Genomic DNA, 16,966 nt, shown 5'->3' with positions numbered 1-16,966 from the left:
CCTAGGCAATTTATTCCAGTGCTTAACCACCCCGACAGTCAGGAAGTTTTCCCCATTGTCCAACCTAAACCTCCCTTGCTGTAATTTAAGCCCATTGCTTCTTGTCCTATCCTCAGAGGTTAAGAACAATAATTTTTCTCCCTCCTCCTTGTAACAACCTTTTATGTACTTAAAAGCTGTTATCATGTCCCCCCTCAGTCTTCTCTTTTCCAGACTAAACAAACTGAAATTGTTTCAATCTTCCCTCATAGGTCATGTTTTCTAGACCTTTAATCATTTTTGTCGCTCTTCTCTGGACTTTCTCCAATTTCTCCACATCTTTCCTGAAATGTGGTGCCCAGAACTGGACACAATACTCCAGCTGAGAACCTTTCACCCTCTTGTTGCATCTCTTTTAGACCCTACTACGATAGACGTAGTGAGAGAAGGGAGGAGAGAAAGGAATGACCTGTCAGCATGGGACATAAAGCTCTAAATCCCAGCAAGAGAATTCATTCGTATACCAAGTGCAGTAGCTGGAGGGCTGTTGGACATGGTACACATGTACGCTTAGTATGAAAGAGAGAGTATTTTAATCAGAAGTCAGTAAATCCATTTACTCATGTATGAATATTGGTGACAGCATAGCAGAAGTTTTGGAAACCTTCACGATCCATCGCTAACTTTAAGCCTCGGCAACTAACCTTCCAGTGATCTGTCACACACCATCCATCCATCTTTTCACTGGTCATCTCCTAGTAGGAGGACCCTCCATCATTCTTTCCATAATAACGTTCTCAAGGGGATTTCTATCTCTATTCCTAATGTGGCCAAAGTACATAAATTTGCATCGGACATCAGTGTCTGCTTCTATCCAATAATACTTCTAACAGTTTTTTTTTTCCATCCAGGAGATGCACAAGAGTCTTTGCCAGCACCACATTTCAAAGGCTTCAATTTTCTTCTTGTCTCCCGCATTAACGTCTTATGATTCACATCCATAAATTGCTATGGAAAAAATTAGGCTTTTCACCAGTTGCACCTTCGTACATGTTGAAATGCCACAGTTTTCCCATACTTTCTTAAGGGAGGCTATAGCGAAGCAGATCATCCCTAGCCTCTTAGGTTGAACATATATGACCCCAGAAAATTAAAAACTCGTGTACTGCCTGTGCAGCTTGTCCACTACATTGTGATGTTTGCTTACATACTGTTTTTGCTAGTTGTGTTAATGTGCATGCATTTTATTTGTCGCATTCAGGAATAGTCCATATTCCTTGTTAACTGTTTTTGCAGACTCCAACATTTGTTGCGCTACATTGGTGGCTGTAGCAAAGAGCATCGTGTCATCAGCAGGTCTGAGGTTGGTTAAGCGGTATCCACCAGTGGAAATCCAAGTCCTTCCACTTCCTCAAAACTGTCCAAGACTTTTCTCATAATAAATTCTGTGTACATGGCAAAGAGGCTTAGGGACAAAATAAACCCTTGTCTTAAACCCGGTCGTATGGAAATCCACTCTCTGTGGCCTACTGCTGTTTGCACTGTGGTCTGTGGTTGGTAGAGACTTGCAAGGAGCTCAGTGAGCTGGTATGAAATCTCCATGTCTGCCAGTGTCCTTCAAAGACAGTTGTGTCAGACAATATCAAATGCTTTTGTCGTCGTCAATGAAGCACATGATCAATAGGCAATCATACTCTCTGCATTTTTCAGTGGATATTTGCGATTCGGTCATATGTGGCTCAGCCCTCTCTGAGACCAGGTTACTGTGGTGGTAGTTCTGCTTCTATTCTTTGCTTCATGTGATCCTGAATTATGAAGAACAGGGATTTTGCTTGTGTGCATAATCTGGGAGATGGCACGATATTTACTACACCGTTATATGTCTCCCTTCTTTGGTAAGGGCAGAAAAATTCCTTTCATTTGGTTCTCCAGCGTTTAACAATTCTGCAGGTATGTTATCTACCCCTAATACTGTCCTATAATAAGTCCCCAATAGCACTTATATAACTTCTGTCCAGAATGCATGTAAAGCATTGGCACAGGTGAAAAGATAACAACCCCCAACAAAACCTGGAATAAACTGAAAACCATTATGCTTGAAACTGCCAAAGAACACATTCAGGAAAGTCAGTGTTGGACTGCACGATGGTTAACTGAGAAGGTGTTTGAGCCGGTGGAAAAAGGATGCAGAGTGGAAAAAAATGGCTTGGAGACAGAAAAACAAAGGAGAGAATATAAGGAACCGAGCACACAGATTGAGAGGCAGACTAGACGAGACAAGAACGAATATATAACAGCAAAATACATGGAACTTGAGAATTATAAAGAGTAATTATAGAAAAGGTATGTTCATGTGGTCAGACTGTTTACCAAAAGGTTTTCCCTGTGACCAAACTTAATAAAAGATCATGATGGCAGAGCCTGACTGAGGGTGATGATATTAACTGCAGATGGAGAGATTACTGTGTCAATCTGTATGTCTCACCAGAGCCACTCATAAAAACAGGATGACAGAAAAGAGAGCATGGAGCCGGAGGCATCAATCCGGCGAGAGGAAGTGGTGAATGCTATTTAATCGAAAGCCTGAGCAAAATTTAGAAAAACCACATGCAGCCCTGGCTGACTTACTACAACTCAGCCTTGGACAAACCGTTTAACCTTTGTGCCTCAATTTCCCCATCTCCCCATAAAAGGGAGATAATAATACTTTCAACTTAATAAGGTTGTTGTGAGGCTTAATTGGTTTAACGTCTAAAACTCACATTGATATCAGAGGCAAACACTACAGCAACGGCAGATCATTTACAAATTAGCTGAAACTTTGCGGGAAGTGGGGACAAGTATGTAGGTTGCATTCCTTTGGTTATGAATCTGCTTTGTTACAGAACTTAGCTTGGAGCGTATGACAAACATAGAGCTTGGGACCCGTTGACTCACTGGTGCTTCAAAATTGTCAATTGTAGGCAGGCTGTTTGACCCTCCAGCGAGATGTGCAGTGCAACTTCAGAAAGAGAGAAGAAAGAAACTGCCTTGTTCATATTCATGAGCTCTTTAATAATAATACCAAATGAAACTTGAAGGCATGTTATCTGCTGTTGCTCTTGCCCTTTCCTGAAATATTTATAACTTGCTCACTATGCGAAAGAGCCCAGAAAACTTGCAAGTTTGGTCCTAGCCCTCTATAGCATTAATGAGCAGGTCATTAATAGTTGATGAGACAGCTATGGCTGGAGCGAGGGGAAGCAAGAATAGAAATGCTTGCCCATTCAGTACAGTGCAAGAATGAAAGGAGTCCTTCCTCAATTACCCCATCCGAGCAGATCAATGCTGTTCCTTACTTATCAAAGCAATATGACAACAAGTGCAATTTACTCAATACACATGGTAAGATCCCACAGTCCTCAGTTGTGCAAAGCTCTCCTAGACGGAGTCTTCTAGGAGCATTAGCTATTTACTTGTTCTGAGCTGCAACGGATGAGCCAAATTCAGACTGACTGTAGGCAGGTGTCATTCCACTCACCATAGGGTTACCATATTTTGAGTGTCCAAAAAGAGGACACTCCACGGGGCCCTGGCCCCGCCCCCAGCCCCGCCCACACCCCCACTCCACCCCTTCCCCAAAGTCCCCACCCCAACTCCGCCCCCTCCCCTGCTTCCCGCGAACATTTGATTCACGGGAAGCCTGAAGCAGGTTGAGGGGGTTGTGGGGGGAGGAGGCGCGGCCCAGTCTGGCCCCCCCAGCGTCTCCAGCCTGGGTCGGCTTGGGCCCTGGGATGCCGGCCCCAGGCTGGCCCCCGGCCGAGCACCCCCAGCACCGCCGGCCCGGCCCCGGCCCCGGCCCCCGGCTCAGCACCGCCGCCCGGCCCCGGCCCCCGGCTCAGCACCGCCGCCCGGCCCCGGCCCCCGGCTCAGCACCGCCAGCCCCGCATGTCCCGATTTTCCCGGACATGTCCGGCTTTTTGGGATTTCCCCCCGGATGGGGATTTGAAGCCCAAAAAGCCGGACATGTCCGGGAAAATCCGGACGTATGGTAACCCTAACTGACCAGAGTAGTTGCATCAGTTTACACCCGTTTTGAATTTGACGCTCTCTGCAGAAAAGAGCCAACTGAAATATCTTTTTCTTCAGTTATTTCCTCATCTAACCCTTAAAGTCAGGACCTTTCATGGTGAATGTTCAGCTCCCATCCCCCAACCATTTCCCAACTACCCCAGACAAAAATCCGACTAGCTGTAGTGTTGTAGAGTTTGATGCCAGAAGAGACCACTATGATTACCTAGTCAGACTTATTTGCTGGGTACAAGCTATAGAATTTCACCCGGCATTTAGCCCACTAATTTGTGGTTGCACTAGAGTGTGGGTTCTCAGCCTGAGTTGCAACCCTTGGTGAGGTCTCAAACAGGTTTCAGGGCTTGCAACCATCTTCCATCTTTAGGGCTAGATGGGAAGGGGGTTCTGAAAGATTTTTCTGATGCTATACGGGAGCCATGGTATGGAAAAAGTTGAGAACCAATGAATTAGAGCATCTCTTCTAAAGTTATCCATTCTTGGTTTAAAACCCCAAGAAATAAAAGCTTTACTACATCTGTAATCCATTCCCATGGTGGTATCTACTTGTTGGTTGCCCTCACTTGTAAAAATTTGCCTTGATTTCTGGTCTGAAATGTTCTGACTTCAGCTTCCAGTCATTAGATCCTGTTATATCTTTGTCCACTAGATTGTTTCAGACCACGGATCATTCTTGCAACCCTCTCCAAGTTTTTCCAATATCCTTTTTAAAAAATGGACACTAGAACTGGACATAGTATTACAGGATTGGTCTCCCTGGTGCTGTATGCAGAGGTAATACTCACCGTCCTACTCCTACTTGATATTCCCTTGTTTATACATTCATGTGCATTTGCAGTGGCCCTGGAAAGTACTAAGCACTCTTAATTTCCATTGAAGTCCAAGGGATTTGAGAGTGCTCAGTACCTGAAGCTATTAGACCCACCGGGACAATGGTTATGATTCAGCATTTCCTATTTGGGCAAAACTTTCCTTTCTCTGAATGGATGTTTTACTCAAATAAGGAATGAGGAATCAGGCCCCGTATACTAACAGCAGACTGCCAAAAGGTGTATTTGCAGGTTTGTTTTAATAACAGAAATCAAGAAATCAGGGCCGGCTCTGGCTTTTTTGCTGCCCCAAGCAAAAAAAAAAAAAACCAACAACCTGTGACATGGCTGGAGTGGCAAAGCAGGAAAAAAAACCCAAAAACCTGCTGCGCGGCCGGAGTCATGGTGCAGGGGGACTCCCTGCACAGCAGACGTGCTCCGGCTAGTGGGGAAGAGGGGGGACGAAGGGGGAGGGAGCAGGGGAGAGAGAGAAGGGGGGCGGCCAGTGCTTCAGTGGGGAGGGAAGGACGTGGGCTGCCCTGCTGGGCTTGCTCCAGACCTGGCACCACTGGTGTTCATCATTAATACCAATAACTACAACTGGTGTGAAAATGGGCCATCTCAAACGACAGGCCAAGAACTGAATGGGCAATGAAACTGACCTGCATTCTTGCCCTTAGGAGAAGTTCCTTCCAGGTTGTTAGCAGGGCAGCGTGGGGAAGCTTTCATTGTTGCTGCATGAGCTGTACCTGTTCTGAAACTACACAGAGCACTTTGGAGGGCTATCAATTCAGAACCTTTCAGGAGCTCTAGATTAATTGGGAAGAATGTAAAAAAGAGAGTTGTCTTTGCAAAACTATTGACCAACTTCTGGTCTCTGTTATACCAGTGCAAAAGTGAGTTACTCTGGTACAACCGAGTGCAGCATTTGGCCCAGTGTTTTGCAAACAAAACTAATTAAGATTTGGACGAAGGAACCCGCATGTGCATGTTGAAAAGGCAGAGCAAGAATATTTTCTTCCCTCTCCCACCAAAAATAATTATACCCTAAACAGCATTTTCAGGTAAGAGTTTGGGCTCCTCTGAATGAGCACTGCTATAAAATTAGCTGTTTTCTAGTATTAAACAAAAATAGTCATCTTCCCTCCATATCAATGAGAAGCTACCTGTCAAGTTTCAGTACAGAAGAGAGGTGTTTTGGTTTTGGTTTTTTAAATCCTCGATGTATAAAGCCCTTTAAAATAGGAATGTATTATTGTAAATTTCTAGTAATTTTTGTTCTCAAATAATTATTTATCACTTAGACCAAATAATAAAGTGCATAATTAGCCACAAATTCACAAGAGCTTCCCTTTAAAACCTATGGGAAGTAACATTTTTCTTATTTTAAGTGTGGAATCTCCTAAATTGATGATAACCCTTCATTTAAAGACTTTAATACCTTAAAACTGTTTAATCACATTAGGTTGAAACTTTGCATACAAAAAAAATTGTCAACCCCAGATATACGTGGGTTTTTAAAAAATAATAAAAAACAATATTTACGTCTTTGAAAAGAGATGTTTAGAGGTACAGAACAGCCAGAGAAGTTTAATAACAAAAATGTCACCTAACTCAATGGCTCTCAACCTTTCCAGACTATTGTACCCCTTTCAGGAGTCTGATTTGTCTTGCCTATCCTCAAGCTTCACCTCACTTAAAAGCTACTTGCTTACAAAATCAGACATAAAAATACAAAAAAGTGTCACAGCACACTATTACTGACAAATTGCTTACTTTATCATTTTACATTATTTCTATTACAATCGATTTTTTTTATATTGTACTTACATTTCCGTGTATAGTACATAGACCAATATAAACAAGTCATTGTCTGTATGGAATTTTAGATTGTACTGACTTCGCTGGTGCTTTTTATGTAGCCTGCTGTAAAACAAGGCAAATATCTAGATGAGTCGATGTACCCCCCTGGAAGACCTCTGTGTACCCCCAGAGGTACGTGTACCCTGGTTGAGAACCACTGACCTAACTGACTTCAGATGCATTTTAACCAGCCTCCCGTATGAATATAACTGCTTTATTTTAAAATAAACAAACATAATGAGATTCGCTGATATGAATTCAGGGGTGGGGGGTTTGTAAGTGACCGGAAGGGTGGGTTATTAACCATGCACACTGCTGATTTTTCAGTACTTTGTACGTGTATTGTTTTGCTTACAGATTTTAAAACACAGTAAACCGCCAGTGACACTCGGGCAAGCCAAAAATGTACCAAGTTGCCACCAAAAAGAGACCCAACTGGTGAGACCGAAAGGCAAGTGATGTTTCAGAATGAGTAGTCTGTACTTTGAAAAAGAGTAATAATGAACCATGTCAATGCACAGTCCCTTTGCTCTGTTGTGCAGGCCAGCTGTAACCGATTCAAGCAGAAGAATGGTCTCCCAACTGATCTATGCCAGAAAGCTAGTGTGGGGGAGGTTTTCCAGAAGGAAGCTATTGCAGTGCCTAGCTGCATGAAACAAGTGGGATGCCAGCATAACATTACAGCATGAGGTAACTGCCTCCATCTAGAGATCCAAAAAGGAGGGGTGAGGGGGGAAGGGAGAGGAGAGGAAAGAAGTGGAATTCATATCTCCAATGGTGTTAATAAAACCAGACGGATTTCCAAAACCGCCTCATTACTGAGAAAAAGCATGATACAAAGACGTGAACCAGTCGGACCAAATCTTACCTAGCACAAGGCACTGCTGATACCAGGCAATCTGTGAGAGTAAAGGACACATCGGATATAGGTATTTTAACAAATTGATATTCTAAAACATCCATGACCACTTTACGTTTGCTACTGGTTCCTAGGAAACTCTTGGAGAAAGTAGGGCTAAAACCCACCTCATCTTCCTACTCCAAAAATCACATTCCTCCTACCACTTGTGCTTACAGGAGAATCTGTTTGCAGTATAGTACCTATGACACAAAGGTTTTGAGTCCAGACAGCAGTGGTACGGCTACACACTAGTCACATTATATACCTTTTCAGTGAAGAAGCAACTATTACATTCCACTTAATAAAACAGTACAGAGTCCATCAATTTTTGGAGGGGATCTGGGTAATGCTGTTGGAATTTCAATTGCAGAACTCCAATAGAGAGGAAAGATGCCATTTCAGCGAGCCCTGATATTACTTCCATTTTATTTGGCCTTCTAGGACTCTACTTTGCTCGAACAAGTGGGCACAAATAATGGTAAATGTATAGGGTTTTGGTTTTTTTTAATTCCTTGTTGTCAGGAAACGAAGTCCAGTTCTTGGATGGGATGTTAGTTTTGCACCCGTCAAATGTGATTTTACAACCGGAATGCTCCTAGCTTAGAAATGTAACCTGTCCAAGGGATGAGAGACTATTGGGATGCAGCAGATTAGAGCGTACATATAAATAGAGGCTTTAAAAGGTACATAAAGTAAAGTGAAGACACAGTTCAAGACAGTATCCTATCATGTCCATCACGGTCGGACAGCAATTTTGGCTTTGGGAACCACGCAAAAGGCTTTAACCTGGACATACCGAGAATTTCACATCATACTTGAAGGAGAACAATTTATTCAGGACTCCAATAACAGAGCTGCAGATAGAGGAAGTCCCGAACTCCCTAATCCTGAGACAAACATACCACTTGTCACCTTATTTGTGATCTGCATTTATCTCACATAAACCTAGAGCTTCACTGAAAAATAGACTTACACTTATACACCACCTTTTCTCCCCAAAGGATCACAAAGCTCTTTCACCCTTTGCCTCACAAAGACCTTTACTCATCTCTGAAATGGAAAGTAAAAACTACTCAGTATCTCACAGCAAAAGTTTAGGACAGTAAGTGAAATATCCGCCTGGAACTGCAGTGTGAATTTAGGCAGAATGCTAGTCACCCAAACTGTAATCGGATGTGTCACAGAGTTCAAGGCCAGAAGGGACCATCAGATCATCCATTCTGACCTCCTGTATCACACAGGCCACTAACACCTCCCACACATTAAACCCAACAACGGAAAGTAGACCAATGTATGACAGCCCACAAGAGGCTAGACTATTATGAGCCACAGAGAGAATAGGAGGGACCGAGGTGCACCTGTGCCCGAGGCCCCTACAACGGCAGGGAAATGATTAAGTGAGATATAGCCAGATAATTCTGGCAAGTGACCTGCATCCACACACACTGCTGAGGAAGATGATCCCCGCCCCCAATGTCACAGCTAAGCTAGCCTGGAGGAAAGACTCCTTCCTGACCCCACATATGGCAATGAGTTAGACCCTGAGTATGTGAGCAAGAACCAGCCAGGCAAACATCAGAGAGAGGGAGGGCTCAGTGCCACCTCAGAGCCCTGGCCCACCCTGTCCAATGTCCCTTCACCAGCTATGGCCATGATGCTTCAAAGGAAGGAGAAACAAACCAAACTAAACCCAGAATGCACAGTGTGTGTGTGCGCGTGCCTGGGGGGTTGGGGGGAAAGGGAATTTCTTCCTAACCCCTGCAGGTGGATGGCTGTAACCCTGAAGCATGGGCTTCTAGTATGGTTGCCACCCCTCCAGGTTTGGCCTGGAGCCCCCCAAGAATTAAAAAGATAATCTTTAATTAAAGATTAATATCATGTGATAATCTCCAGGACTACATCCAACCAAAATTGGCAACCCTAGCTTTTAGGAACATATGCCGAAAACCAAAAATGAGTCTTAGGGCTATTGAGCCCTGCTCGAGGGCCCCTACCACCACAGGCAACCCCATTATACAGTCTGCCACTGTGGCAAACACCCCTAACGCTTTTGGAGAGAGCCAGGTGTTTTCCAACAATGTGGTCAGTAAAGCCAGAATTTACAAAAGAATTCTATACTCACAATCAGGGCCAGATTTTCAAAAGAGCTCAGCTCCCATTTAGGCACCCAAACATTGGTCATATTTTCAGAAATGGGAGCCAAGCTTGGTCCCTCCCTTCCCAGACTAAAAGAGACTCTACGGAGCAATGTGTTCAGTCTGAGGAGGGAGACCAATGTCACGTCACCCATGAGCAGCCCTCTCTAGCAAACTCATTGCCATGACACAGAGCACTAGAAAACAGTGGCAATGGGGGAAAATGGAAAGGATACTAGAAAGGCCTGTCAAGAAACTAAGACCTACAGGCAAGTCTCAACTCTCTGATCCTTCCAATGCCAGAAGAGGAAATTTAGCTGCCTGCCCATAGAGCTTTAGCGATAACGAGACAGTGCACTTGTAAAAATGCAAGAGTGAAGAAGAAAAAGAGTTCAGATTTCATGAGATTAATTTATACCCACAAGACAGTGCTGTGATCTTCTGGTATTTGAGAAGAGACGGGATGGAGCGAAGATCTTTTGTACGGTTTAGCATAAGATAGCTTGTGACATTCCTTCTCTGCGTACTTGGAGATACCATGAATACTCTCACATTTGGCTGGATCATGTGGATTAAGGGTGCTCTCAATCAAAATGGAGCTAAAGAAGGACTATCACCAATGAGTGGGATGACAACCATCCTGAAGAGCAGATTCTACTCTCCAAGTTAGTCGACAACCACAAGGCTTCAGTCAGTCTCTCCCGAGAGGCAAATCTCTATAACATGGCACGCATGAAAAGCTTCTGGAATGAAACAACTTTTGCCTTTCTCAAAGGTCTCAAATGGGTAACAGAACACAAGGGGATTTAAGGGTGTTTCAAATACCTGTATGCTTGAAAGCAAAAGAGTTTAAAGAGTAGATGGGTTTTCCTAACCTTCTAAGATCGGGGGTTTGGAATCTGCACTTGTCTTGCGCCAAACAATGCGATCACAACTGCCTGCCAACCCCATAATGCACCTTTGCTGGTAACTGCAATTGGGATCATGTTTTCAAAGACAAATGCAAGAAATTGCAGACTCCGCAGGTAAAGGAGGTGGAGCTACCAATAAATATTGAGTTTGATAATGTAAAGAGCACTTGCAATTTTTAAGTCTGCATAGATATTTTGTTCCCAATTTGGCATCTTATGAAAACAGCTTCCTTTATTTGCTCCTTCTTCACCTCCATCCCAAACAATCCCCTTTAAGAAAAATTCACAATCTGTTCCTCCAGTAAGCCAGGCTGTGCTAGACAGAGTGGGCAGGAAAATATTGTTTTAAGATAAAAACTTTCTAAGGTTTCTCTGGTGGATAGTGCCACTAGATGGAGGATTCCTTCAAACCTGTTTATTGGTATGAAAAGTGTATGCTTTTTTCCAAAACATTTGATCACCTGTACTCCTAAAAGAAGAAAACAATTGAATCCTTTAAAAACAAGGGAATGGGTGGGGACAATGGGACGTCTCTTCTCTAACAGACTGACTGTACTGTTCCAGGGCGTGAATACTGTAGAAGTTCAAGATTGCTTTCTCAATGAACTTTACAGAGGACAAACAGTTCATAAATGAGGCTGACATCCCAGGTTTACGCACAGAGGATCTGCAAGAGCAAAATCAGATGGAGCTAGGGGATAATGACATCTAGACAGTGCTGAGTCACAACACAATCCTGTCCTTCCCCAAATGGCATTAGCCTCCTCTTGCAAACTGGGGAGAATTATCTACATGGGAATCCAGATTATTCCAAAGTGACAGACGTCTCTGCTCCCCACTGTAGACAATATCTAGTACCTTCCATCCAAAGATGTCCAAGTAAGGTTACAGTGAATGAACCTCACAGCACCCCAGTGAGATAAGTATGATCATCCCTATTTTATAAAAAGGGAAGACAAAGAGAAGCCCAAGGCCTCATCTTCCAAGGGGTTCATTCCTTTCACCCCCCTTACTGTCACTGAGAGTTTCCGGTGCTCAGCACTTCTGAAATCAGTTCCTAGGATACTTGCCCAGCGCTACACAGCAAGAACGTGCAATCAGGAACCAAACCCAGATTCCATCCCAATCTGTGCTTTAATCACTAGATCGTGATCCCTTCCTATTTTGTTTTAGAACTGAGCTAGGAGATAGCAGCACCATAAACGTAGCATACTAGAATGAATCCTAATGGTTAGTGCGGCCTAGGCCCATCATCAGTAAGAGCATGAACCAAGCAGTACAGCATCAATGACTACATTTGACCCAGGACATGGGTGACTGTTAGTCAGCCTGCTGCAAGACATCCACAGCACTAAGACTGAAGGTGATGACAATCAGCGAGGGGGTGTATCCTTTATAGCAGTCTGCTACTATCAAAAGATTTCAATGGAAGGGAGCCAACTATTTAAAACAACATCCTTTCTTCTGAATTACAGGAAACAAATTAGATTTGACCTAGTGTCACTCTGCTCCAAAAGAGTGAATTGAGATTTTTTTTTGGAGAAACGCAGCGCGTTTACTTTAAGCAAGATCAGAATCCCTTCTCTCTATGATAACTTGATATTTCGTAAGTTTCAGGGAAGCCATATCAACATGTGGAAGAACATTAGCAATAAAATTTGCACCATAGATGCATTCTCAGCATATCTGTAGAGACAAGAGATGAGAAAAATTCTCTGCAGTAACTTACAGCTAGTGGCAGGAGGAATTCAACAACACAGTTCTGCTTTGGTGGTGAAAAAATATCATGTCAAACAACATTGCAGGTGAACTATTCAGACTTTGTTTAGTGAGAGATAATCGCCTGCCTTCAGTGAGCCAGGGCTTGTACCTGAGAGATGCTCAATGGAAGCTGAAGGTGTTCAAAACCTTGCAGGATTAGTCCTTACAGCTTCTAACCACGGAGTCTTTGAAATACAGAACACATGCTACCTCAAACGTGAGATGAAACTTTCTACTCTTTGGCTTTTAAAAAAAATATATATATATTCCCCCTCCTTAAAGGTGCAAGAATCTCCAGCTTCTAACATCTTACTGAAGTGTAACATTATGTAACTGAAACTAACAAGCATGAGATATAAGTTTAGAGATGAGGAGGGGGAAAAAAATTCCAGAAAGCTCGGAGAGCAGGGGAAAAGAACACCTAGGTCAAAAGGTCCATGGGCTTTTTTCTTCAGCCTTATATCAAACCCCTTCCATGCTGTCTACAGAGTTAACTGCTAGCTCTTTTCTTTTGTGTGTGTGTGTGTTAAATACAAAGATTCTGTTTAAAAAGACAGGAATCACATTTTTCACATGACAACTTCTGTCATAAGAGATGTACCAAAAGCTATTTCTTTCATCTTCCCTACACCAGTCTAGACAGTAGGTTAACTAACTCCTAAAAAGCAGTGTAAAGTAATCTTAAGCGTCCTTATTTCTGATCATTCGCTTAGGCAGGTCAGAAAAGCTCTCAGAATCTGTTTTACTGTTCAAAGCCCAAATGAGTAAAAACAGTTTCAGCATTTACTAACCAATAGTTGGTAAAAACAACAGACAACTAAAAGAGGATCTGAAATCTACAGTTAACTGGAGGGTGCAAATAATAAACTGAGAAATTATTTAGGATGGCAAAGGGGGGAAAACTAGGACTAATGGGCCCAAATTAAGAAAGGAAAACTGAGCCCAAATATCAGAAAAATTTCCTGCCAGCAAGAAAGATATATTAGGGTGTGGAACAGCCACCCAAGCAGAGCCCTGAGATAGTTAAAACTAGCCTGGACAAACCACTGGGAAATTCTTAGATTCATAGTGTTTAAGACTAGATGGGACCAGTAGATCATCTAATCCAGGGGTTCTCAAACTTCATAGCACCATGACTCCCTTCTGACAATAAAAATTACTACATGACTCCAGAAAGGGGGGACTAAAGCCTGAGCAAAGCCAAAGCCCAAGGGCTTTAGCCCCAGGCCGGGGGCCTGTAACCTAGCCCTGCCACCTAGGGTTGAAGCCCTTGGACTTCTGCCCCAAGCAGTGGGGCTCGAGCTTCAGCTCAGGGCCCCAGCAACTCTAAGCCAGCCCTGGCGACCTCATTAAAATGGGATCGCGACACACTTTGGGGTTCCGACCCACAGTTTGAGAATTGCTGAATCTGATCTCCTGTATATCAGAAGCCATTAAATTTCACCCACTCTATATTGAGCATAACAACTTGTGTTTGGCTAAACCATAACTTCCAGAAAGGCACCCAGTCTTGATCTGAAGAGACCAAGAAATGGAGAAATGTACTGTAGCAAACAGCTCTGCACTGGAATGTCTTAGGCCAGGTCTTCACTACAAATTTTTGCTGGCATAGTCATGTTGGTCAGGGGTATGATGAAGTGTGATTTGTGACTGACGTAGCTGTGCCAGCAAAAGCCCCTAATGCAAATGCAGTTGCACCAGCAAAACTGCTCTTTTGCAGATGTAGCTTATTTCACTGACGGGGCTCTAATACGCTATGCCAGCAAGAGTGCAGTTTTGCTGGTGTCAGCAGTGCCACACTAGAAGTGGTTTGCCAGTGTAGCGCACCAGTATGTCTATACTGGCAAAGTGCTCCTACTGTAGACCTGGCCTTCGGATGTCTTTTCTTCCATATCTATGAACAACAGGATCCTATATCAAACTGTACTCAGTCTCTCCTTTGAATACCCACTCTTGAGAGAGCACAGTTGCAGTCTCACAACTGTGGGATCATGAGCAATTTGGCAGAGCACCGGTTTCATTTCAACTGTTCTCTTGCCCAAACCGCTCCTATCACACGCACACCAGCAACCATGCTATTTGGCTTACAAACAGTACCTTCCCGGCAGCTGCTCAACACACAGGGCTCTCCAGTGTTCCGATGCTCTCTTTTTAATAAGAGTATCAGCTCGTGCAGCTTTCACACCATCAGAGAAGCCTGACTGGGTGGCCTGGTTGTTCCATTTTCCTCTGGTGGAACATTCCACTATGGAGAGAGGGGAGCAAGAGAGCCAAAAATACATGTGGAATATTAACCAAGGTCTTTCTAAACAAAGGTCTGGAAAATAAACACACATTCATCCCAATTATGGGGCTAGAATTCAATCAAGGAATTCTCATGGGGTATGTAGTCATCAGAACTCTGGTTCCACAGCCTTGTACTTTTAACAGGGTGAAACACATTTGTGTGAAGGAGGTTCATGGAATTCTCTATTTACCATCCACGCTCTTACCCCAGGATGTATGTGAGGCATAGATCTTTCAGCAGGCCCTCAACTGAATTTCACCCAGTGCGCTGTTTTTAACTGTACACAATACATGGATCTGCTGCCTCACAATTTGCTTCCAGTCCCCTCCTCAACATTCCTTGCCACCGTATTCCCATTGCCAAACATGAAAATCCCTACTGGCTCCTAGATGGCTGAATGGCAGCAGTAGCATAGGTCTGTCCTGGCTCAACACCTTAATTTCATAAAGCAGAGATGTGGCCTCACATGAGTGAATGTCAAGATCCTTTCTGCATTGGTTGCAGTGTGTTTAACATTTTAATGCATATATTCGTCTATTAGAATGCATGTCCTCAAAGGTACTTCTTATGTAGGGTTGGAAGGATTAGAATTTTTAATCGGTAAGTATTTTTATGGTAAATGTTGATTTGATTTGACTGTACACACACGTTGATGAAAAAATATTTCCATCAATAATAGAAATTTATAGATGGGTGAATTATGAAAACTGCTGCCTGAGAACTTACAAAGTACTTATCCGTAATTCAAGCTCTAGTATGTTTTGGCGCGAAGTTGACACTTTGTGTTTTAATGGTTATACAGCTTTAACTTTTTGAATCGTAACAGCTACTTCATTAAATAAATTATTATCTGACATGCCCCAAATTTCCTGCAACTGTGAAAATTTAAATCAGCAAAAAAATACTTAAAACTCATAATTTTGTGCAACCATGAAAATTTAAATAGATAAAAATAGAAAAAACGCTTACAAATAAACATTGACATCATCAGTCAAAATGATTAATAAAACAGAAATTGAATTCTGTCAAGTTTATTCTTATGATATTAGTGTCCTGTTGTTGGCTGTAAAGGTGACAAACATCATTCAGTTTAGCTTTTGCATTTCTCACTCAATCCACTGACAAGAATACACATATACAATCCCATCTAGGGTCTTCTCCCAAGGCCAGATTAATCCATTACTGGGCCCTAGGCAAATGTGCACTTCTAGGCCCCTACCTTGCTGGAGAAAGAAGTGGGTTATTTATCCAATGCCTCTTCTATCCTTGGCTCTGTTTGGATTGGTCAACTGAAACTCAGCTGTGCACGAGGACTGTGCCTACTCATCCATTGGTGTGGCTTTGCACAAGAACTGAAACAACTTTATTCACTTTAGAGAGTAGCACCATGGCCTCGCGTGCCAGCTACAAAGCCACTCACTCAAGTGAGTGAAGTGCTTTCAGTTTGTGTGCAAATCTGCATTGGTAATAAGGCAAAACAAAATTGTTCCCCCCTTGCCTCCACAAATTTGGGCTGTAGTCTTGTGCCTACTTTACCTGGCCTCTCCAACACTGAATGTATGAAATCATACTACACAGGGTCTTTCTCTGCAATACTACAGCACTCATGGCTTGTCTATGCTTGAAATGCTACAGCAGCACACACAACTGAGGCAGCATTTCAGTGTTCTTCCATCAGTATAAGTAATCTATCTCACCAAAAAGCAGTAGCTGGGTTGACAGAAGAATTTTTCCATCAATCTAGCGCTGTCTACCCAGGAGTTAGATTGGCTTAACTTCATTGCTCAGGGGTGTGGATTTTTCACACCCATGAGTGATGTAGCTGGACTGACCTAACTTTTAGTGTAGGCCAGGCCCGGAATCAAGTGTTGTCATATACTGAGACTAGTGATAAAATCCTGAGAGTTGGCATGAGACGTAAATCTCAGCTTTCACATAAAGAAAGTTTCTAATCCTCGTGGCTGTAGAGAATAGCTTAAAAACATGAACCGTAGAGGCTCAGAAATGACAAGGTATGTATAAAGAACCAAAAATATATTGTTCTTAAAAATCTCATGATTTTTAAGTCAATGTCATGATGTTTTGGGGCTGATGATTTTTGAATGACGGAGGTTAGTAGTGTTGAGACTGCTCTCTCTTGAATGGTGCAAACACCCTCTTCATTTCAGACAGGCTTTGCTACATATTAAGGCCTGTGGAAATAGAATACTGTATCCATAAAAGCTGTTGCACATGAAGAATATTTTCAGTGC

General features: G+C 42.9%; 1 protein-coding gene across 5 annotated transcripts in view; it reads right to left on the bottom strand.

Annotated features, from left to right (window-relative positions):
- Nucleotides 1–16,966, bottom strand: part of ZHX2 (zinc fingers and homeoboxes 2) — a 119,556-nt gene that overhangs the window by 97,767 nt on the left and 4,823 nt on the right. Inside the window, exon 2 of one of the 5 annotated variants that reach the window (XM_065586073.1) lies at nucleotides 14,525–14,672. The exons of the other annotated variants lie outside the window; for them this stretch is intronic. The gene's annotated coding sequence lies outside the window, so the exon portion shown is untranslated. The remainder of the gene's footprint in view (nucleotides 1–14,524; nucleotides 14,673–16,966) is intronic. 5 annotated transcript variants of the gene reach the window in all.

This window comes from Chrysemys picta, chromosome 2, assembly GCF_011386835.1.
Source record: "Chrysemys picta bellii isolate R12L10 chromosome 2, ASM1138683v2, whole genome shotgun sequence".
Lineage (NCBI taxonomy): Eukaryota > Metazoa > Chordata > Testudines > Emydidae > Chrysemys > Chrysemys picta.
This window is presented reverse-complemented; position numbering and strand designations above follow the sequence as displayed.